The sequence below is a fragment of the Salvelinus alpinus genome, chromosome 15, assembly GCF_045679555.1.
Source record: "Salvelinus alpinus chromosome 15, SLU_Salpinus.1, whole genome shotgun sequence".
NCBI classification, from domain to species: Eukaryota; Metazoa; Chordata; class Actinopteri; order Salmoniformes; family Salmonidae; genus Salvelinus; species Salvelinus alpinus.
Window position 1 is genome coordinate 51999171 of NC_092100.1, and position 23438 is coordinate 52022608.

The window sequence follows — 23438 nt, forward strand, 5'->3', positions numbered from 1 at the left end:
TGAATTTGAATGCAGCGTGTTCCGATTCCTCCTTCTCTTTCTGTCCAGCAGGGTCTACCAAAAACACTTGGCCTGATGGTTCATGCAGATACTGGGGAAGCAATATAGAAATGTATTGATCCCTTAAATGATTTTGCTATTAAATGACCCATATCACAACCCTCATACCTCTTCACAAAAATGTACCTAAATCAATTTTGGAAAAAGGATTTTACTCACAAAAGACGTAGGAATTTATTTCCCCAGCTAGAAATAGTAGGCCATGCATCAAATAACTATTCTCATCAGAAAAACGAACCCTCAAATGCAATATTGCATTTTGTAAGTTGTCTGCAGGTGGCTTGTTGTGAATGCACTCAAATATCAAGTCATTATCAGGTTCTGTAAACTGCGTTCTAATACTCAACGTAGAAGGATTTGTCTTAATGTCCAGTATATGAAAGTGATGCTATGAAAAGGATTCTTTCACGTTATCAAGCTCACTGTGACTGACAAGTCACTGCCTATTACTGTGATTAAAAAGAGCATATGAAACAGTGTTTTTCATGAGGCCTACCTGTGCACCTTCCTTTAAGCACATCTGTTTGAACACCTCTCCTGTCCTTGATCTATACCACATACAGCCATTTGTGGATCTTTTCAGTGTCCATGTGAAAGATAGTTATTTATTGTGAGGATGGAATATTTGTTGACTTAAAAAAATATATTTAACACCCATGTAAAATGAAGGCCTGCAAAGCTTACAGATTTAAGTCTAATAGCATGAGATGAAAGTAGACAAACATCAGCGTGTGCGATATGAAGGTATAGTCAGTGGACATTCTGAACCTTCTTTGAGGTCAGTAGGTCACATGACCAAGGAGCTATTGAAATTCTACATTTTGAAAAATTCATGTAAAACCATGTGAGATAAAAATGGACAAACTAAAGGATGTGCAATATGTAGGCCCACTGAGTGGACATTCTGAACCTTGTTTGAAGTCACTAGGTCACACGACCAATGAGCTATTGAAACTTTACATTTTGAAAAATTAATGTAAAATCTTGTGAGATGAAAATGGACAAACTAAAGGGTGTGCAATATAGAAGGGTAGTAATTGGACATTCTGAACCTTGTTTGATGTCAGTAGGTCACATGACCAAGGAGCTATTGAAATTTGAATGTAAAAAAAGTTTGTACTTTGTTTACGCTCCCTAACTAATTCACCATTTCCACATGTTTATTAGCTTTGGAAAGCGAATAATGTCCCAATCGTGAAAATAAGACCTGTGCAATATTGTGCCCAATTTTTCCAACATCATGACACTTATTTGGAGTCTGTGGCTCAATTGGTTTGAAAGCTATTGAGGTTTGAAAGCGCGAATATCCGTTGAATATCCAACTTGAAACTGTCGAACGCAACTGTAGAGCCCCGTGTATGATGCGTCTTCGCCACAGTAATAATTCATTTTAAACAAATTCAAAATGCAAGCTTCATGAGTAAATTATACATTTGAAGCAGTTGTTATATATTCAAATACCAGTAGGCCTATGCTAGTAAGTGTTGCCCCATTGGTGATGAGCTTGCAAAGTAAACTGTTAATATTAATGATCACCAAACAATTTTGGAGCTACATATTTATTTACTATGGCAATCCTCTTCCTATAATTTGACGTTTGCGCGATCCTATCTGAAGCTGTACAGCAAATCAGCAATCTGTTCGCCAGTTTACCACCCGACCTGTTTTGATTGCTGGTCCAGTCAGAGTGCTGAGTATGCGTTTCACTAGCCAATCTGCTGCAGGTTTGCAAGAGCGATGCAGTGGCTACTGCGTGTAATGTAATCCACGAAGACTCTGTGCCACAAAATGATTGACAAAACATTATAAAACCTGGCCAGATAAGTTCAAGTCGAGTCCCGAGTCTTGAGGCTCCAAGTCCACGTTATATTATTTTATATCAAGTCGAGTCCCAACTCATCAAATTTGTGACTGGAGTCAGACTCGAGTCCAAGTCATGTGACTCGAGTCCACAACTCTGGTAAATACCCTCTACCCGCTCCCTGCTACAAAACTATAGGAGGGAGATATGAGTTGGTTAGCCAGCATGCCTTGCAAGTATTGATAACAAGTACTAGTTGTTAGTAGTTATTAGTGTTTTATCCTCCAATTAACTAAGTATATCTGTGTTTTTGTGCTGATAACACCACTTTTCTCCATCATAGGGATCCCAATGACCAGCTTATTGCTAGAGGAAGATGTCAAGCCCGCCAGATCCATCAAACCGATATCAACACCAACCTTCAGTTCTGCAGATGAGGAGGAGATTAAACGCAAGGTTAGATGACAGAAGGAGACATCAGAATTCTGGTCCCTAACCCTTAAAACACGGGTTCCCAAAATTTTTGGGGCCGGGGACCCCTTTTGTGACAGCAAATTCATCAGGGACGCCTTCAAAATCAGAACACAACTCCGACTTTAGAGTGTGTTAAATAAAGAGAGAACATTTTGGAGTTTTAAAGCAAATTTCCTGCAATTATACACATTTCCCATTGGGCATAGAGAAAATGTTGCAGTTTTAAATTACATTCGAAACTAAATATTTAGGGAATAGAATAAACATTGAGTTGAAAATTGGATCATTGATGGAGTACTGTGGATCCCTGTGAGCTTCCCAGGCACTGTTGTAGCCTATATTGGAGATTAATACTATTACATTGTATAGTATTGAACCCTCTAAACTTGTTCCACAGACCCCTTGGCCAAATCTGTTTAACTTCTTATGGCTGCAGAGCAGTATTGAGTAGCTTAGATGAAAGGTGCACAGAGGTGCCCAGAGTAAAAGGCCTGCACCTCAGTCATAGTTGCTAATATATGCATAGTATTATTAGTATTGGATAGAAAACACTCTTAAGTTTCTAAAACTGTTTGAATGAGTTTGCACTTCCCACGGCTTCCACTAGATGTCAACAGTCTGTAGAACTTTGTCGGTTGACTTTACTGTGAAGGGGGGCCGGATGAGAGGAGAATTAGTCAGGTCTGCCATGAGGTGACCATTCTTTGACCATGCGCGTTCACATGAGAGGGAGCTCCGTTCCATCGCTCATCTGAAGTCAATGTAATTCTCCAGTTGGAACGTTATTCAAGATTTATGTTAAAAACATTCTAAAGATTGATTCAATACATCGTTTGACATGTTTCTACGGACTGTTACGGAACTTTTGGACATTTCGTCAGGTTTTAGTGAACGCGCTTCCGTGACGTTGGATTTGTATACCCAACACGCGACAAAAATAGCTATTTGGACATAAATGATGGACATTACCGAAAAAAATGAACATTTCTTGTGGAAGTGGGAGTCCTGGGAGTAAATTCCGACGAAGATCAGCAAAGGTAAGTGAAGATTTATATAGCTTTTTATGAGTTTTGTTGACTGCACAATTTGGGCGGGTAACTGTATGGCTTGCTTTTGTGGCTGAACACTGTTTTCAGATTATTGAATATTGTGTTTTGCCGTAAAGCTTTTTGAAATCTGACACAGCGGTTGCATTAAGAACAAGTGTATCTTTAATTCTATGTAAAACATGAATCTTTCATCAAAGTTTATGATGAGTATTTCTGTTATTTGATGTGGCTCTCTGCAATTTCTCCGGATATTTTGGAGGCATTTCTGAACATGGCGCCAATGTAAACGGAGGTTTTTGGATATAAATATGAACTTAATCGAACAAGACATATATGTATTGTGTAATATGAAGTCCTATGAGTGTCATCTGATGAAGATCATCAAAGGTTAGTGATTCATTTTATCTCTATTTGTGCTTTTTGTGACTCCTCTCTTTGGCTGGAAAAATGGCTGAATTTTTCTTTGAGTTGGTTGTGACCTAACATAATCGTTTGTGGTGCATTCGCTGAAAAGCCTATTTGAAATCGGACACTTTGGTGGGATTAACAACAAGATTACCTTTAAAATTGTATGAGATACATGTATGTTTGAGGAATTTTAATTATGAGATTTCTGTTGTTTGAATTTGGCGCCCTGCACTTTCACTGGCTGTTGTCATATCGATCCCGTTAATGGGATTGCAGCCAAAAGAAGTTCACACCACCCTGGTAAATAAAGCTTTCTGTTTCTGCTTATCTGGCTCAAGCTCACGTTACCCCGTGTCTCTTCCGACTTCACGTCATAGTAGCAGTGCGTGGAGTAGCTAGCTAGCTAGCCCCCCGGTAATTCCATTTGCTTTCATCTGAAATGTCGACAGGCTTACCGGCCAAGTCATCAGGGAAGGGGGAGAAAAAGCAGAGCAAGCCTAGCAAAGCTTGCCCTGTGCAATTGCGGACATTACATGTCCCGGATGGATTTCCATCTGCTCTGTACTACTTGCCTCAGCATTGAACACTATGGAGGCTCTCGTCGACCCCGCTAGTTATGTGCATTGCGCTCAGCTGGGCTCTGGTGTCCCTTGATGTAGAGGGAAGTACATTGGAAGTATCCAGAGAAGGGAGAAGCTACTCAGGCATCCCCTCGCCTGCGCTTCAGGCTGATTCGGAGAACCCCCATCTTTCCTGGGGGGCGGACATTCATTCCAATAAATACGGAAGTGAGGACGACAGCATGTCTCTTGCCGCATCAGGCAGCGCACTCTCTGACCAGGAGATGGATTACACCCTGAAGAATTTCTCCCTTCTGCTCAGTTTGTGCTACCCAGCCAGACTGAAGAGGTAGGGCAGGAATCAATAACTGACATCCCCTTTTTCGAGGCAATCAGACAACTCTGCCACCAAACTTGATGTTGAGCATCTCATACCTCCCCCACCTTCCAAGAAGACTAGGATGGATGGAATCTCTTCTCAGAGTAAATCTACAATTCTACTTCCCAGACTGTCTTGAGTTGTTGGAGTCTTCCTGGGTGGAGCCACTCAAGTCACCTTCTCCTGTGACTGGCTACCCCCACTTGGATATTCATGGCATGAAGTCGTTGGGATGACTCATCCCGCTTCCTGTGGAGCCTTCCCTGGCTGAGCACCTCGACACGAAGACTTGAGCTCCTGTTACTCTGCCCCCAAGCTCATTCATCCCAATGATCGCTTCACTGCATCCGTATATGAGAGGATCTACTGATCTGCAGCTCAGGATGGGCACCGTCGACCAGGAGCAGCTAATGGAGCTAAGTCACATTGCCGACCATACCACCCGGACCCTCACATGCTGACCAGACCGCTCGCCCGCATGTTGATTTTGTCCACCCACACCAGATGTGATCAGGACACGCAGGTTAAAATATCAAAAAACTCTGAACCAACTATATTAATTTGGGGACAGATTGAAAAGCATTAAGCATTTATGGCAATTTAGCTTGCTGTTGCTAGCTAATTTGTCCTGGGATATAAACATTGGGTTGTTATTTTACCTGAAATGCACAAGGTCCTCTACGCCGACAATTAATCCACAGATAAAAGGGTAACCGAGTTCGTTTCTAGTAATCTTTCCTCTTTCAGTCTTCTTCTTCTTTGGAATTTATATGGCGGTTGGCAACCAACCTTAAGGTGCATTACCACTACCAACTGGACTGGAGTGTGGACCTCAGTTCATCTTTCAATCACCCATGTGGGTATATGCTCCAAAAAAACAATGAGGAGATGGCACGTAAGTATATGCTCCTAACGACCAATGAGGAGATGGGAGCGGCGGGACTTGCTGCACATCAAGGGTCACAAATAGAACCAAGTTCTATTTTTGCCCCTGGCTACACAGACGCTCGTTGACGTGTGTCAGCAGTGTGTGTGCAATGATTGAATAACATTTATGTTATATTTTGCAATGCAAGCGGTGGGGTCAGCATGTCAAGTGTACCGCTGAAGCTTCTGGGAGGGTCATGGCGCATGCGACTGTCAGCCAGAGAGCCCTCAGGCTGAACAACGCAAGGGTGTCTGAGAGGGAGAAGGGAAAGATCCTGAATGGACAGATCGATCCCCCCAGACTGTTCGGACCAGCCATATCGGAGATACAGGCCAGGTTCGAGTCTAAGAATAAGGGGACTGCTCCAGCAGGGAAACTCCTTCCCCTCCTAGTGTCTCTGCGGACTTGGTCCCATTTGTCCATAGATTTTGTTACTGATCTTCCCCTGTCTGATTCTCCAAATCCTGCCGTTTTATCCCCCTCTCTGGTCTCCCTACCGCTCTCCAGGTCTCTGAGGCACTGTTCCAGTAGGTCTTCCGGCACTATGGCCTTCCGGAAGACATCATCTCTGACCATGGTCCCCAATTAATGTCGAAGGTATGGAGAGCCTTCATGGAGAAGCTGGGGGTCACGGTCAGCCTCACATCCAGGTACCGGCCTCAGTCCAACGGGCAGGTGGAGAGGACCAACCAGGAGCTGGGGAGGTTCCTGAGGAGTCACTGTCAGGACCGGCAGGGGTAGAGATGGCCCGGTTCCTTCCCTGGGCGGAGTACGCCCAGAACTCACTTCGTCACTCCTCCACTGGGCTGTCTCTGTTTCAGTGTGTCCTGGGGTACCAGCCGGCCCTGGCCCTATGGACTCTTTTCACGTTTCCCACCTCAGGCCAGTGGTTCCTGATCCCCTGGCTGATGCCTTCCCCCACGACACCCCTCCGCCTCCCCTGGACATTGAGGGAAGCCCAGCCTATGCCGTCAGATCCCTCAAGAACTCCTGATGTCGTGGGGGTTGGCTACAGTACCTGGTGGACTAAGAGGGGTATGGTCCAGTGCTGGTGTGGTGTAGCGGAGGGGGGGGGGGGGTACTGTAACATCTACTCCCGCTCTCCCTTACACACACCTGCACCTCATCATTAGGCACCTCCCCCTTTCTCTAGCACTGCGTTGTTATCACCCATTATTGTTTCTGTGTTTATGTTCAGATGCTACTCTCATTCGTGTAATCACTATGTTCGTTGTTATTAAACTCACCGACAGCACCTATTTCCTGACTTCCTGCTTCTTTGTTACAAGTGCAACACATTCCCGAAGAAAAGCTTCCTTTTCATCAGATGAATGTTTTCCTTTAAGTTAATATTTTATTTTACTGGAGAAAAATAGGCTGGCTACACCAAGAAAAGTATCTAGACATCAGACAGAGCGCTGTCTGGTGATAGAATGTGCGTTCATGAATTGTCATCTGAGTTTAGAACTGCAACTGAGCACAAACTTTGTCTGATGCCGAGCAGAATAAGCATTTTAGATGTGCTTTTACAAAACGCTGCAAGATATTTCTTATGCATTGTCTATTTTTTTCTCAATGAAAAACGCACAATTCTGCGGTAACACGACACTTAAGTTTAACTTGCTATGGTTCCTCCTTTAAAAGTTGCGAGCTTACACTGAGGGACTTAGAGGTACCCAGCATCACAGCTTCATTGCTCCAGACCACCACAAGGGGGAGTTAAAGCACTCATTATGCATTTGGGTCACAAGGATTTTATATGACCAATGACAGTGGTACCAATGACAAATTTGACGCGAGCCATCCGTCCCTGGTGACTTTCTTCATCAAAGATGGCTGACAAAACATTACGGGGAAGCAAATGTAAGTTATAACGTCATAACGAGTCAAGCTAAAAATCGCTATTTAGCAAGTTAGCTGACTAGCTAACATTAGCCAGCTAGCTAGCTTATGTAATGACATGAGTGTGACATTGTAATTCGTGTTTAATGTTTTAGGGACTCAAGAGAAAACCAGCAAACCAGGCTGTCATCTTGGGAAACAGTGGATGTAAACAATCTAGCTAGCTAAAGCATTTACTGCAAATTGAATGTTCAATTGTGTAAGCTTGCCGTGCAATGCAGCTGAAGTAACATAGCTAGCTAACTATTTACTTGCTTATTGTGTAGTGGAGGATAAAAATAACTGTATGCCTATGGATGTGTAGCTAGCTACAGTATGTAGCCGATCTGTGTATGGACCCTAAAACGTTAGGTTCTGAACTAATATTCATACCGATCTATGAACCTCAGCTATCATAGTTGTTGAATCAACTTCAAGTCTGAATGGCATTAATGAAGCCTATGGCTTGAGTAGAATATAATAACTTTATTGTGCCAAGGATGCAAGTCCTGTATACATCTACTGTAGTTATTACCACGCATGAGATCCCCACATTGTAGCCTCTACAGTGAATATATTCACTGATCATGTACTCTTCCTTGGCAAATAAAGGTGTGGTTCAGGTATGAATCTCTGTGAGACATTCCTTTTTAGTCATATCCAATGCCAGGTGTATCAAACTCCATTCTTTGAATGATGCTGTGTCTGCATGTATGTATTACAATTATACACTTCAACAGTGTTTACCACTCCTGCTCCTGGGACATCAATGATTACACATTGTAACTATGCAATAGACTAGAAACAAGACTCCCCAACTCTTTGCATTGTACACAATGGCCCATTGCTCCTAGTCTTCCTTTGACCATTCTAAAGCCCGCATGGGTCATCCTTGCCTTAACGCCGCTGACTTTCTGGTCTAACTCTTCATCGGACATATCAGAATAACATTCCTCTGACAGACATATTGTGTTCTTTCATCCTTCTGCAAAAAAAAATGACCATCACATTGTCATGAAGTATGATTATATATCTACTATGAAACAAATATGACATGGCCTGCTTATGAGTTGTCATGAAAGAAAGTTAGATTAATTCAACTGAAAATGGTGAGTACAGGCATTCGTAGCTAAATGCTTTTGGTTAGCTTGAAAATAATAATTGCATGATTTATCATTCTACGGTATGTATGTATGTAATATAGTTATGAACCGACACTGAATCGTAGGAGCTAACTACTAGCTATGTAAAAGTTGGACGAGCTAACTACTAGCTATGTAAAAGTTGGACGGAAGAACGCCCAGTGCTGCTTACCTGAGATGCCATCATCACACAGTCCTTCGTAGGTGTCCGCTATGACTTCCTTTGTGTCGGAAAGAAAGGCTGAACAGTATTGGTTGTAGCCAAACTGACACTCGAAATATGGCCAAAATGGAGGGTGGTTGATAGTTTTGTTTTCAAATACATTTTTGTTCTCTAAATATTTTTGGGGAATAAAATGCATAATGTTTTGTGCTCTATTACAAAATGTTTGATTGCAAACATCTTTTTTTACTTTGAAGCCTCGTTTTTGCTTTCAAAACAATTATTTTTGATTGAAAATAAAAAAGTTTTTGCTCTTGACAAAAATACATCCATTTGTTGCAGGTTGGGGAGGGGGGCTAATAGCAGAACAATAGACTATTCAACCTTTACTAAAGAATAGTCTAATAGCCGAGCTTGGTGTGAAAAAACCCTGTCCTATCACAGACCAGGTTTTCCCTATGACCAAGGAAGAGTTATGCTTTTGGGTCCCAATGCACTACTGTGTCTCTAACTGACAATGAATGGGCAATATAAACCAAATAGTAAACTGATAATTGTGCACGACTTCAAATGAAACAAGCAGGGAGCAGGTTTTGAACCCTCAAACCTCTTGCCCGAATTCCAGCGCACTATCGAATGTGCAGCAAAACCATGCTCAAGCTGCAGAGTCGATAGAGCGCGTCCTCGCGGTAGCTTGCTACTCAATGTAATAAAGTAATGACTTTCAAATAAGTTATCTTACGCGTTATGTTGGCTGGCAATTTGTTAGCTACGCTCATAGCATATCATTACAGCAGTATGTACCGGTATGTTAGCTATCTACCTAACGTATGTAGTTATACATCAAACTTGACAGTATATTAACAATAGGCTATCTAACTACCCAACATTTATTGACTTGATTATTCCCGTCATTCTTAGCTTTGCTAAATGGTATAGTCATTGTGCGTCCTCAAAGGACATTTTGGTGCTTTCGTAAATTCGCTCTGGCTATCTACACCAATTTCAGAGCACTCTCGTCTTAGTACCAGAGTGCAGAATAATGAATTTATGAGCGCTTAACACCTGTTGAATATGGCCGGTGTCAGTAAACGTCGGCAAAAAAGCGTAATTAAATTGTTTCCAGCAGCAAAGTTACAGTCACCAACGCTCTGGTTAACACGAAAACTGCCTAACCATCTCTGCTAGGGTGAGTAAAATGGTCAGAATGGTCTCATTTGTGTCTGGAAGTAGCTAGCAAGCTAGCCAACGTTAGCTTGGGTGCCTGACTGCCATTGTAAGGCCAGAACGCTCAAATCAACCTTACAACGTAAGGGCGAAACAGTCTGAATTTACAAACTGACAATCTGACAACGCTCTGAATTTATGAGCGTCACGTTGTACAGCGCCATATTTTCTATTCCATCCTAACAGAAACCCAGAGGGTTTTTTGTTTTTTATGGAATAAAAACACTATAATATTAATCAAATTAATTAAGGAAGCACCAGTCAAAAGTTTGAACACACCTACTCATTTCAGGATTTTTCCTTATTTGTACTATTTTCTACATTGTAGAATAATAGTGAAGACATCACAACTATGAAATAACACATATGGAATCAGTTAAGGACAAATTCTTATTTACAAGGACAGCCTACTCATTCGTCCCCATCTGGGAATTGAACCCCGGTCTCCCACGTGCCCTCCCCGTCTCTGTAATGCCAATATGGAAGACTATCAAATTCTTCTCAAATATGCCCTCTGGTGGTCAAACTAGCACTAACTTGCAGTAACAGAAAAAATGGCTGACAATTAAATGACGTGCCACTGTCTAGCCTGCAGCTTTGATATGTGCTGAGAGAAGGACAGTGCACCGTCAAGCCATACTCCCAAGTACTTGTATGAGGTGACTACCTCAAGCTCTAAACCCTCAGAGGTAGTAATAACGTCTGTGGAAGGAGGGGCATTCTTCTTACCACATGACCTTTGTTTTGGAGGTGATCAGAACAAGGTTAAGAGTTGAGAAAGCTTGTTGAACACTAAGAAAGCTTTGTTGTAGAGCATTTAACGCAATATCCAGGGAGGGGCCAGCTGAGTATAAGACTGTATCATCTGCATATAAATGGATGAGAGAGCTTCCTACTGCCTGATCTACAGTATGTTGTTAATGTAAAGACGCCAGTGATGCCGACTGCTCCAGGATCACCCAGCTGGAGAAGGCTGAGGTCGAACTACGAGTGGAGGCCTCAAAGTACGTACTACATCCACTCATTTGTAATCTGTGATATATCCTCCTGTGATCTAGTTCTAATTACAAGAATGTGATTCTGATTAGAGAAACTGACCTAATGCCCTAGCCAAAATATATGTTGCCCAGATCGCATCCTTGATTTAGTAAGCTTTACTACTACTGCCCGGTAAGCTTGCGTTTTATAATGTCAGCCGTGAATGGAATAAGATGCTAACCCCATGCTGTATCAAGGTTGAGGGACTTGTCTGACATGGCTAAGATGCAGGTGTCAACCATGGAGGCAAAACGGCAGTCCAGAGAGGAGGTGGAGGCTCTGAGGAGACAAGTCCTCGACTACCAGGTAAGACAGCCCAACCCGGACACTATTCAACCCTATTTAACCCCAGTCATCTAACTCATCCTCAATCTATTCAAAGAACTCAACCTCAAGAGATGATACATTTTCTTATTTTCAGTAGTTGACAAAGTTGAACAATTATACCATGGCTTTTCAAAAGAAACAGTTGTGAGTGAGGCTAGGTTAGAGTGCTATGACTGGGTATTTATTGTGCATAGTTCAAATAGCTAGCTACCGTGTCACTCAAATATATCTTACTACTAGCCTTGTTGCTAATGCTAACATTTCCATTCTGCTCTGTTTTGCTTTGCTTACCCAGTCCCAGTCAGACGAGAGGGCCTTGATCACCAAGCTCCACCAGCACATCGTAGCTCTGCAGCTCAGCGAATCAGCCACTGTAGGGAAACTAGAGGCAACCGCCACCCGGATACAGAAGCTGGAGGCCTACAAACTTCGCACAGAGCAGAAACTGGACGCCCGCGAGAAATCGCTGAACCATGCTCGCCAGGAGGGCCGGAACCGAGCCAGGCATCTCCGACAGACCATCCAGTCTCTCCGCAGGCAGATTGCCAGCGCCCTGCCCTTAGCCCAGCATTAGAAGTTCTCTCAGACCATGGTGTGCCTGCCTGCAGGAGGATAGAGGGACCGCGCAGGATGAGGGCAGAGGGGAAGGCACAGGAGCTGGTGTTGAGGCTGAGAGGGTTAGAGGAGCTCATAGCGACGCTAAAGGATGTGAAGGGAGCTCAGAAGGTGGGTGGGCATGGACGGACTGTTCCAAACACTATAGTCCTCTTGGTTTTCATTAGCTCAGTACTGGAACAATCCCTCTTCACCAAACTCCAGTCCATTGTCTTCCATGGAAAAATACGTTTTTCCTCATGTTTTCTTTATGAATGTTCTCAGGTGAATGAGTGGCACAAGAAGATGGAGGAGGCTCATCTGCATGAGGTGAGGCGAGTCCAGGAGCTGGAGGTCCAGAGAGAGGAAATCAGATACCTGAGGAGCCTGGTGGCCGAGCAAGAGAAAATGATCTGTACCCTTGAGGAGGACAGCGTACAGCAACACATTGTGAGATGAGAAAACACACACTTCAGACAGATAGACAGACACTTTGCACAGACCGACAGAGAGACACACAGAAATTGAATAAACATATACACACATATTGACCCATTTTGGCCATTAGAAATGTGAATGGAGTAATTTCATTTGGTTACATTTGTCTTCAGTGAATTTATGAATCTGTTTACTCTTGCAGGCTTAAAACATGGCCTACCTCACAGCAATAAATACGTACATTTCATTTCTCTCCAGTTCTGGTTTGGGATCGCTTTGGAGTGCCCCTTGACTTAGAGAATCAGTCATAATAGGAACAAGAGGAGAACATACAATTCTTGTTGTCTCTTCATGTATTTGATACTCAGATGGTTTAGTTTTATCCAGCCCTAAAAACACAGTGCTCCAGATGGACTAAATACTAGTACTGGTTGCTTCAGTCAATGCATGTTCTCCAAATCCTGCCATGCTAGGACAACGGTTATGTCCCAAATGGCACCCTATTCTCTATAAAGTGCACTGCTGTTGACCAGAGCCCTATATGGGATTAGGGTGCCATTTGTGACACAGACAAAATCATGATGACATGGGTTAGTCAGTCTGATCAAATTAAATGTACTTTTTACAGGAGAATTGGATCTCTTGCTTCAGAGGCATTTGTGTTTAACACACACATAGGCTTGTTGGGAGGCAAGGAGGCATGTGTGCAAAAATCAAAATATCAAACAATTAGCTTATTTATAAAACCCTCTTAGGCCTCACTTCCCCTTATCTGAGATATCTACTGCAGCCCTCATCCTCCACATACAACACCCGTTCTGCCAGTCACATTCTGTTAAAGGTCACCAAAGCACACACATTCCTGGGTTGCTCCTCTTTTCAGTTCGCTGCAGCTAGCTACTGGAACGAGCTGCAACAAACACTCAAACCGGACAGTTTTATCTCAATCTCTTCATTCAAAGAAAGACTCAATCATGAACACTCTTACTGACAGTTGTGGCTGCTTTGTGTGATGTATTGTTGTCTCTACCTTCTTGACCTTTGTGCTGTTGTCTGTGCCCAATAATGTTTGTACCATGTTTTGTGCTGCTACCATGTTGTTGTTATGTTGTGTTGCTACCATGCTATGTTGTTTTCTTAGGTCTCTCTTTATGTAGTGTTGTGTTGTCTCTCTTGTTGTGATGTGTGTTTTGTCCTATATTTGTATTGTATTTATTTATTTATTTTAATCCCAGGCCCCCGTCCCCGTCCCCATGAGGCCTTTTGCCTTTTGCTAGGCTGTCATTGTAAATAAGAATTTGTTCCTAACTGACTTGCCTAGTTAAATTTAAAAAATTGGTTACTCCAATCATCATTGGATCATAATTGGATCAAATTGTCCTCCGGATGCAATGTGATGCTCACTGTCCTCCCAATTTCTGCAGAGCGCATCAGCGTATAACTATTGTAGGCCTGCACTGACAGGCACCAGCGGTCTTTCAATCATCCAGTTGCAAGATGCGTTTTGAGTTCAAAGCGAGCCGAGTTTGCACATTTGTCGATAATAATGGGTAGTGAGTTATTTGTCTAGTTATAGTACATTTTTGGTCAGCAATGAAAATTCTGGTAAAGTCATGGTGTGTGCCAGTGGCCCATGCCAGAAGAGCGAGAGAGAGAGAGACATTTGCACAGCAGGTCAAATAATGACAGTGTCCCGATTCCTAATGAAGGTGGCTCCCCTTCCTGTTCGGGCGGCGCTCGGCGGTCGTCGTCACCGGCCTACTAGCTGCCACTGATCCTTTTCTCCCCTTTTCTGTTAATTGGTTTCACCTGTTTTGTGTTTGGTTTATTAGTTGGGCTATATTACCCAGCAGGCCCGCCTGCTATTTGTGCAGGATTGTTTTGTGTAACTAGGGTGCATGTTTGATGTATTCTTGTTTAGTGGGTTTTGCTGGACTGTTTCAGTCCCCGGTTTTGGGGCATTTGTTTTGTGTGCGCCCTGTGTTTTGTGGGGTGGCTTATGTTTGCCATTTTTAGTGCATTAAATTAGCACTACTACTGAACTCTCTGCTTCCTGCGCCTGACTTCGCACCCACTACACCCAAAGCGTTACAGACAGACTAACTAGATGGCCAATTCAACATATTGTGTAGTTTGGCTGGTTATCTCGCTAGTTAACTATTTAGCTATGTCCTAAAATAACTTTCCACCGGCACTAGTGTATGGCCAGCCAACATACAGTTGATAAAACCAATGCTGCATACTTAGGTTGTAAAACCGTCTCTCAAACTCTCAAAATTGACAGGGATTCTCCTCTATTCAATACTGGCCATGTAATTCTGACAAAGTAAAAAAATATTCTTAGAATAGCCTAATTGACAAGTAACTCAGATGCTGTCAAGATCTCCTCTGAACACTGAATATTTTAACCTTACAAATAGAAAAACATCGTAGTTAGCTACCTCTCCCACCTTAGCCATTGGATCCCTGGTTCATTGAATGAGGGAATTATTTTATAAAGACATAAATAGTATTTGGTTGTAATTGTAATGGTGCAGGGTGACCAACCCTCGTCCAGGAGAGCTACTGGGTGTGCAGGCTTTTGCTCCAGCCCTACTCGAACAGACGACGTAAAAAAGCCTGCACACCCAGTAGCTCTCCAGATGGAGGGTGTTTTATACAGTTGCCTAATAATAATACATGGGAGCAGAGACAGCTTTCCATTGTCCATACCAGCGAAAATAATGAATGTTATTTTTTGTGAAGTGTTTCCTTGCATCATACAACACAATTTTCATTCACCTTTTTGGTCCATGGTGTTCCAGACCAGTTTAGATTTTTTTGGGCAGGTGACTTCGAACAAGTTAAAAATCCGTCCGAAGGACAAGTGGCTAAAAAAGATCAAGTCAAGCCCTGAATCTTCAACTGAAATGTACCCAGGATTGTTGACGTAATATATGAAGCAACCATGTAAAGAAAGGACAAAACATTTATTGAAAACAATGGCGGCTGGTTTTGAGCTGAAGTGATATTATCAAATCAAATTTTATTTGTCACATACACATGGTTAGCAGATGTTAATGCGAGTGTAGCGAAATGCTTGTGCTTCTAGTTCCGACAATGCAGTAATAACCAACAAGTAATCTAACCTAACAATTCCACAACTACTACGTTATACACACAAGTGTAAAGGGATAAAGAAAATGTACATAAAGATATATGAATGAGTGATGGTACAGAACGGCATAGGCAAGATGCAGTAGATGGTATAGAGTACAGTATATACATATGAGATGAGTAATGTAGGGTATGTAAACATAAAGTGGCATAGTTTAAAGTGGCTAGTGATACATGTATTACATAAAGATGGCAAGATGCAGTAGATGATATAGAGTACAGTATATACATATACATATGAGATGAGTAATGTAGGGTATGTAAATATTATATTAAGTTTAAAGTGGCTAGTGGTACATTTTTACATATTCCTCTTGTCCAGATGGGTTAGGGCAGTGTGCAGTGTGGTTGCGATTGCGTCGTCTGTGGACCTATTGGGTCGGTAAGCAAATTGGAGTGGGTCTAGGGTGTCCGGTAGGGTGGAGGTGATATGGTCCTTGACTAGTCTCTCAAAGCACTTCATGATGACGGAAGTGAGTGCTACGGGGCGGTAGTCGTTTAGCTCAGTTACCTTAGCTTTCTTGGGAACAGGAACAATGGTGGCCCTCTTGAAGCATGTGGGAACAGCAGACTGGGATAAGGATTGATTGAATATGTCCGTAAACACACCAGCCAGCTGGTCTGCGCATGCTCTGAGGACGCGGCTGGGAATGCCGTCTGGGCCTGCAGCCTTGCGAGGGTTAACACGTTTAAATGTTTTACTCACCTCGGCTGCAGTGAAGGAGAGCCCGCAGGTTTTGGTAGCGGGCCGTGTCAGTGGCACTGTATTGTCCTCAAAGCGAGCAAAAAAGTTATTTAGCCTGTCTGGGAGCAAGACATCCTGGTCCGCGACGGGGCTGGTTTTCTTTTTGTAATCCGTGATTGACTGTAGACCCTGCCACATACCTCTTGTGTCTGAGCTGTTGAATTGCGGCTCTATTTTGTCTCTGTACTGGGACTTAGCTTGTTTGATTGCCTTGCGGAGAGAATAGCTACACTGTTTGTATTCGGTCATGTTTCCGGTCACCTTGCCCTGGTTAAAAGCAGTGGTTCGCGCTTTCAGTTTCACGCGAATGCTTCCGTCAATCCACGGTTTCTGGTTTGGGAATGTTTTAATCGTTGCTGTGGGTACGACATCGTCAATGCACTTTCTAATGAACTCGCTCACCGAATCAGCATATTCGTCAATGTTGTTTTTGGACGTAATGCGGAACATATTCCAAACCGCGTGATCGAAGCAGTCTTGAAGCGTGGAATCAGATTGGTCGGACCAGCGTTGAACAGACCTGAGCGCGGGAGCTTGTTGTTTTAGTTTCTGTTTGTAGGCTGGAAGCAACAAAATTGAGTCGTGGTCAGCTTTTCCGAAAGGAGGGCGGGGGAGGGCCTTATATGCGTCGCGGAAGTTAGTATAACAATGATCCAAGGTTTTACCAGCCCTGGTAGCACAATCGATATGCTGATAGAATTTAGGGAGTTTTGTTTTTAGATTAGCCTTGTTAAAATCCCCAGCTACGATGAATGCAGCCTCAGGGTGTGTGGTTTCCAGTTTACAAAGAGTCAGATAAAGTTCGTTCAGGGCCATCGATGTGTCTGCTTGGGGGGGAATATATACGGCTGTGATTATAATCGAAGAGAATTCCCTTGGTAGATAATGCGGTCGACATTTGATTGTGAGGAGTTCTAGATCAGGTGAACAGAATGACTTGAGTTCCTGTATGTTGTTATGATCACACCACCACGTCTCACACCACGTCTCGTTAATCATAAGGCATACACAACATTTACTCTGACACCGGAATGAAAAGTTGCCCCTCACATTTCTTATGTTGCCTGACCACAATATTTGATCTTGATACGTTAATACATACTTATCGTATTCATTTGGGCATGTTTAACTGCCTGGAATATTCACAGAAGTGTGCATAGACCGCAGGCTAACTGATTTTTTATTGATTTTTTTGCTAGCTAGCTACCCATGAATAATTTGTAGCTAACGTTTGCCATCTAATCCCCTCTCTCCACTGGGATTCTCTGCCTCTAACTCTATTACAGGGGCTGAGTCACTGGCTTACTGGTGCTCTTCAATGCCGTCCCTAGGAGGAGTGCGTCACTTGAGTGGGTTGAGTCACTGACGTGATCTTCCTGTCCGGGTTGGCGCCCCCCCTTGGGTTGTGCCGTGGCGGAGATCTTTGTGGGCTATACTCGGCTTTGTCTCAGGATGGTAAGTTGGTGGTTGAAGATATCCCTCTAGTGGTGTGGGGGCTGTGCTTTGGCAAAGTGGGTTGGGTTATATCCTGCTTGTTTGGCCCTGTCCGGGGGTATCATCGGATGGGGCCACAGTGTCTCCTGACCCCTCCTGTCTCAGCCTCCAGTATTTATGCTGCAGTAGTTTATGTGTCAGAGGGCTAGGGTCAGTCTGTTATATCTGGAGTACTTCTCCTGTCTTATCCGGTGTCCTGTGTGAATTTAAGTATGCTCTCTCTAATTCTCTCTTTCTCTCTCTCGGGGGACCTGAGCCCCAGGACCATGCCTCAGGACTACCTGGCATGATGACTCCTTGCTGTCCCCAGTCCACCTGGCCGTGCTGCTGCTCCAGTTTCAACTGTTCTGCCTGCGGCTATGGAACCCAGACCTGTTCACCGGACGTGCTACCTGTCCCAGACCTGCTGTTTTCAACTCTTTAGAGACAGCAGGAGCGGTAGAGATACTCTCAATGATCGGCTATGAAAAGCCAACTGACATTTACTCCTGAGGTGCTAACTTTTTGCACCCTCGACAACTACTGTGATTATTATTATTTGACCATGCTGGTCATTTATGAACATTTGAACATCTTGGCCATGTTCTGTTATGATCTCCACCCGGCACAGCCAGAAGAGGACTGGCCACCCCTTTCTGGTTCCTCTCTATGTTTCTTCCTAGGTTTTGGCCTTTCTAGGGAGTTTTTCCTAGCCACCGTGCTTCTACACCTGCATTGCTTGCTGTTTGGGGTTTTAGGCTGGGTTTCTGTACAGCACTTTGAGATATCAGCTGATGTAAGAAGGGCTATAGAAATACATATGATTTGATTTACGTTTCATAACAACATTTGTTTTAGGTCTTTTTTTTACATGTAAAACTACCTGGCTAGCTAGATTAAAATGATTCACATATAGAGTGCATTAGGAAAGTATTCACACCCCTTGACTTTTTCCCCGTTTTGTTACATTACGGCCTTATTCTAAAATGGATTAAATTGTTTTTTTTCTTAATCAATCTACAATCAATACCCCATAATGACAAAGCAAAAACAGGGTTTTAAAATGTTTGCAAATTTATCAACAAAAAAAACCCTGAAATATCACATTTCTATAAGTATTCAGACCCTTTACTCAGTACTTTGTTGAAGCACCTTTGGCAGCGATTACAGCCTCGAATCTTCTTGGATATGTTGCTACAAGCTTGGCACACCTGTATTTGGGGAGTTTCTCCCATTCTTCTCAGCAGATCCTCTTTAGCTCTGTCAGTTTGGATGGGGAGCGTCACTGCACAGCTATTTTCAGGTCTCTCCAGAGATGTTCGATCGAGTTCAAGTCCGGGCTCCAGCTGGGCCACTCAAGGACATCGTCCCGAAGCCACTCATGCGTTGTCTTGGCTGTGTGCTTAGGGTCGTTGTCCTGTTAGAAGGTGAACCTTCGCCCCAATCTGAGGTCCTGAGTGCTCTGAGCAGATTTTCATCAAGAATATCTCTGTACTTTGCTCCGTTCATCTTTCCCTCGACCCTGACTAGTCTCCCTGTCGCTGCCGCTGAAAAACATCCCCACAGCAGCCACCACCATGCTTCACCGTAGGGATGGTGCCAGGTTTCCTCCAGACGTGACGCTTGGCATTCAGGACATTTAGGTGCCTTTTGAGTCATTTAGGTGCCTTTTAGCAAACTCCAAGCAGGCAGTCATGTGCCTTTAACTGAGGAGTGGCTTCCGTCTGGCCACTCTACCACAAAGGCCTGATTGGTGGAGTGCTGCAGAGATGGTTGTCCTTCTGGAATGTTCTCCCATCTCCACAGAGGAACTCTGGAGCTCTGTCAGAGTTACCATTTGGTTCTTGGTCACCTCCCTGACCAAGGCCCTCCTATTGCTCATTTTGGACAGTCGGCCAGCTCTAGGAAGAGTCTTGGTGGTTCAAAACTTCTTCCATTTAAGAATGATGGAAGCCAATGTGTTCTTGGGTACCTTCAATGCTGCAGACATTTTTGGTACCCTTCTCCAGATCTGTGACACGACACAATCCTGTCTCGGAGCTCTCAGACAACTCCTTCGACCTCATGGCTTAGTTTTTGCTCTGACATGCACTGTCAACTGTGGGACCTTATATAGACATTAAACAGGATGCACCTGAGCTCAATTTCGAGTGCATTGTAAAGGGTCTGAATACTTATGTAATTAAAGGTATTTCAGTTTTTTTTATACATTTGCTTTGTCATTATGGGGTATTGTGTGTAGATTGATGAGGGAAAAAAACAATACATTTTAGAATAAGGCTGTAACGTAACAAAATGTGTAAAATGTCAAGGGGTCTGAATACTTTCGAATGCACAATTATGAAATTACAAGCTTGCGTTTGCTTTATGTTGGCCTTTGTTGGCCTATGTTGGCAGTAGCATGGGAGTGTGCAGTGCTTCTCAAGTGTAAATTTTTATTCTGTCTCCACACTCGTCCTCACAAGAACATACTCAAGAGAACTTCCTCGGAGAAATAACTCGGAGCATGAGAGTGTGGAGCATGGTAGAATGCATTTTAAGAAACACCCTTTGTCTCTCCCCCAACCCCAGGTTCAGGAGGAGCTACAATTGTCTTGGGATCAGCGAGAGGTGGAGTTCCTCTATGAGAAACAGCAGAACCAAATCATCAGAAGGTCCTGTCTAACACCAGACAAACACACACACACACTGGTTGTACCCCAAATGGCACCCTATTCTTCTTATTTTGTAGTATAATGGAGGTCTGCAAACAAGAGATTAAGGTGCATGCCACCTCCTACTGTACTGGTGTGTGGTCATTCACGGTCTTTATAGCTCTACATTGCTATAAAACAAACCCATAATCCTAAATCCTCCTACCTAATTCTGTACTACTAAGAAAGTAAAAAAGAGCCCTACTATTTTCTAACAGACCCTCCTCATCCCCAAAATCCCTTCCAACCCCCCCCCCGCCCCCCCAACTCCATCCAACGTCATTGACCCTACACCTCAATCTGTCCCTCTCTTCAACATACTTACAACAATACAACAACACATGCTCCACCGTTTCATCGACCATACACTCCATACACAAACCATTCTCATGCTTGCCAACCAGATGTAATGACGAGTTCAATGTAAAATGTCCTAGGCCCAACCAAGCAAACACCACCTCTTCCTTCCGTCCAACTCTCTGCCAAAAGGAATGACTGTACTTGAATGCTAAATTCATGTTCAATAAATAATTTAGCCTTGCATGATAAATTAATCATAAGTCACACTGTCTCAAACCATTTGCTGCCAAGTCAACCAATTTTGAGTCTTAGTCTCACTTAACCCTGGTGTGTTTGAAGACTGGTGCCCTGCCAGACTCCTGCCAACCCCTAGTCCACCAGCTGGACTTTGCCTTGGGGAAAATCAAAGAGCATGTCCGCACCATGCTGAAGACCTAGGCCACCTGCAAAACTCTGGATGAGGTACAGTATTACTTTCAGCTCCTTAGTATACACATTACAGCGGACTTCCAATACCAGTGACGCGCGCTTCAAGGCAACAGCTTGGAATCAGGTAGAGAAGTACCTCTGTGACAAGGGCATTGTATAAGTCTATTAGCCTTGCATTCTAAGGGGTATGCTAGTATGGATATTGGAACATCGCCATCATCTCTGAGCCTGTCTTTCTTTTTGTTCTCCCTGTGCAGAAGCTGAAAGAGAAGGAGTCAGCCCAAAGCAGAATGTCCTCTAGGGACAGGGATATCAATGAGCTGCGTCTCCCTGCGGCTGCAGAAAGGGAGGGGACTCCTGGCAGACCTGGCCAAGCACCAGCAGGACGAGGCGGAGAGAGCCAACCAGCCCTCAAAGTGGCCCACCAGACCATGAACAACCTGCAGGGCCGCCTGGATCACAAGGAGGAGGTCCTTAAGAAGTATCAGAACCTATTGGCCCGTGCTAGACAGGTAAATACAATAGATATAGAATTAGAAGAGAGCTAGAAGCAACAAGCCAGACATGATGTACACATCTTTCTTGTATACCAACCAATTTGGACTTCCTCTGTTACCCCAGGAGCAGGAGGACATGAGGAGGAGGTGAGGACACTGCACCAGAAACTGGACCTGCACACTGACACCTCCCTGGACCGCTTCAAATAGACTGCACTGGTATGTAACATAGTCCCACACTCTCTCATGTCTCTCTCTTAGTCTTGGTTCAGAAGTTCCCAGAATTTTGTAAGTCTGGATCAATGATCTCTACCTCAAATACAGCATTGCAATGGACTTTTATGATGTCACTCATTGTTCTTTATTTGGGGAGCCCTTTTCCCGGTATCTCTTCTCTTCTCCTATCCTGGTAAATCTCTTCTTCTCCTTGTCCTCCTCAGGAGTTGAGGAAGAAGCCCACCATCACAGCGCTGACCAGCAAGCACCTGGCTAGATGCATGGGCTCCGATAAGATACAGGAACGATCTGTTTTAGTTTAAGAACTATTCGGTGCGATTCGGTTTGATTAGGGGAACGAATTGTTGCGATATGATTTGATGCACCAATTTATTTTACGTGTGTGTGATGTCAGGTGTATGTAATTACGTGATTTGAGCCATAGGGCAGACTGAGTATCTACCACCCCACTATCAGATTAGGGGTGGGGGCAATATATGCTTTTTGTCCCCCCACTTTTTATCAGAAATCAACATCACCCACTGATAAACTTGTCATTTTTGCAGATAAAAAATGTTGTGAGCTAGTACTATGACAATATTTATCTTTAGACATTAGCATTGCATTTAGCCAATTATTTTAATGCAGCTTTAGATTTTACCCCCGCCTCAAAGGCAAATGGTTTAGACCAGGGTTCTCCAACCTTGGTCCTGGATAGCTACCCTCCTGTAAGTTTTTACTCCAACCCCAGTTGTAACTAACCTTATTCAGCTTATCAACTACCTAATTATTAGAATCAGGTGTGCTGGATTGGGGTTGGAGCTAAACCTACAGGATGGTAGCTCTCCAGGAACAGGGTTGGAGAGCCCTGGTTTATACTGTTTTGAATTTTACAGAGTTCCTCCCGCTCCGACCAATTAATGCGACCATGCGAAGCTCCCAAAATGTTTCAAAGTGATTCATTGCCACTTGACAAAACAACAGGGTTTCTGGTGCGTGTGCAGTTTATAATGTGCATCTTTAAAAAAGACCTTTAATTGACCATTCATTTCCAATGGTATTGTGCTTAATCAGGTAAAAATTGCTGAATGAGTCCAAAAACGTGCTGTGATTGATTTATTTGTATGATATACCAGAAATCACCAAAACGTGCTTGCTCTGCCTATTATTATACTCTTACATCACCTACAGTATACTGAACAAAAATATAAACTCAACATGTAAAGTGTTGATCCCATGCTTCATGAGCTGAAATAAAAGATCCCAGAAACTTTCCATACGCACAACAATCTTATTAATCTCTTATCCATCTACCTGACAGGTGTGGCATATCAAGAAGCTGATTAAACAGCATGATCATTACACAGGTGCACCTTGTGCTGGGGACAATCAAAGGCCACTCTAAAATGGGCAGTTTTATCACACAACACAATGCCACAGATGTCTACACTGAGTGTACA

General features: G+C 43.4%; 1 pseudogene; it reads left to right on the forward strand.

The window, feature by feature from the left end:
- Positions 1-22301, forward strand: part of LOC139539343 (centrosomal protein of 290 kDa-like) — a 38546-nt pseudogene extending 16245 nt beyond the window's left edge.
- The last annotated feature ends 1137 nt before the right edge of the window (positions 22302-23438 follow it).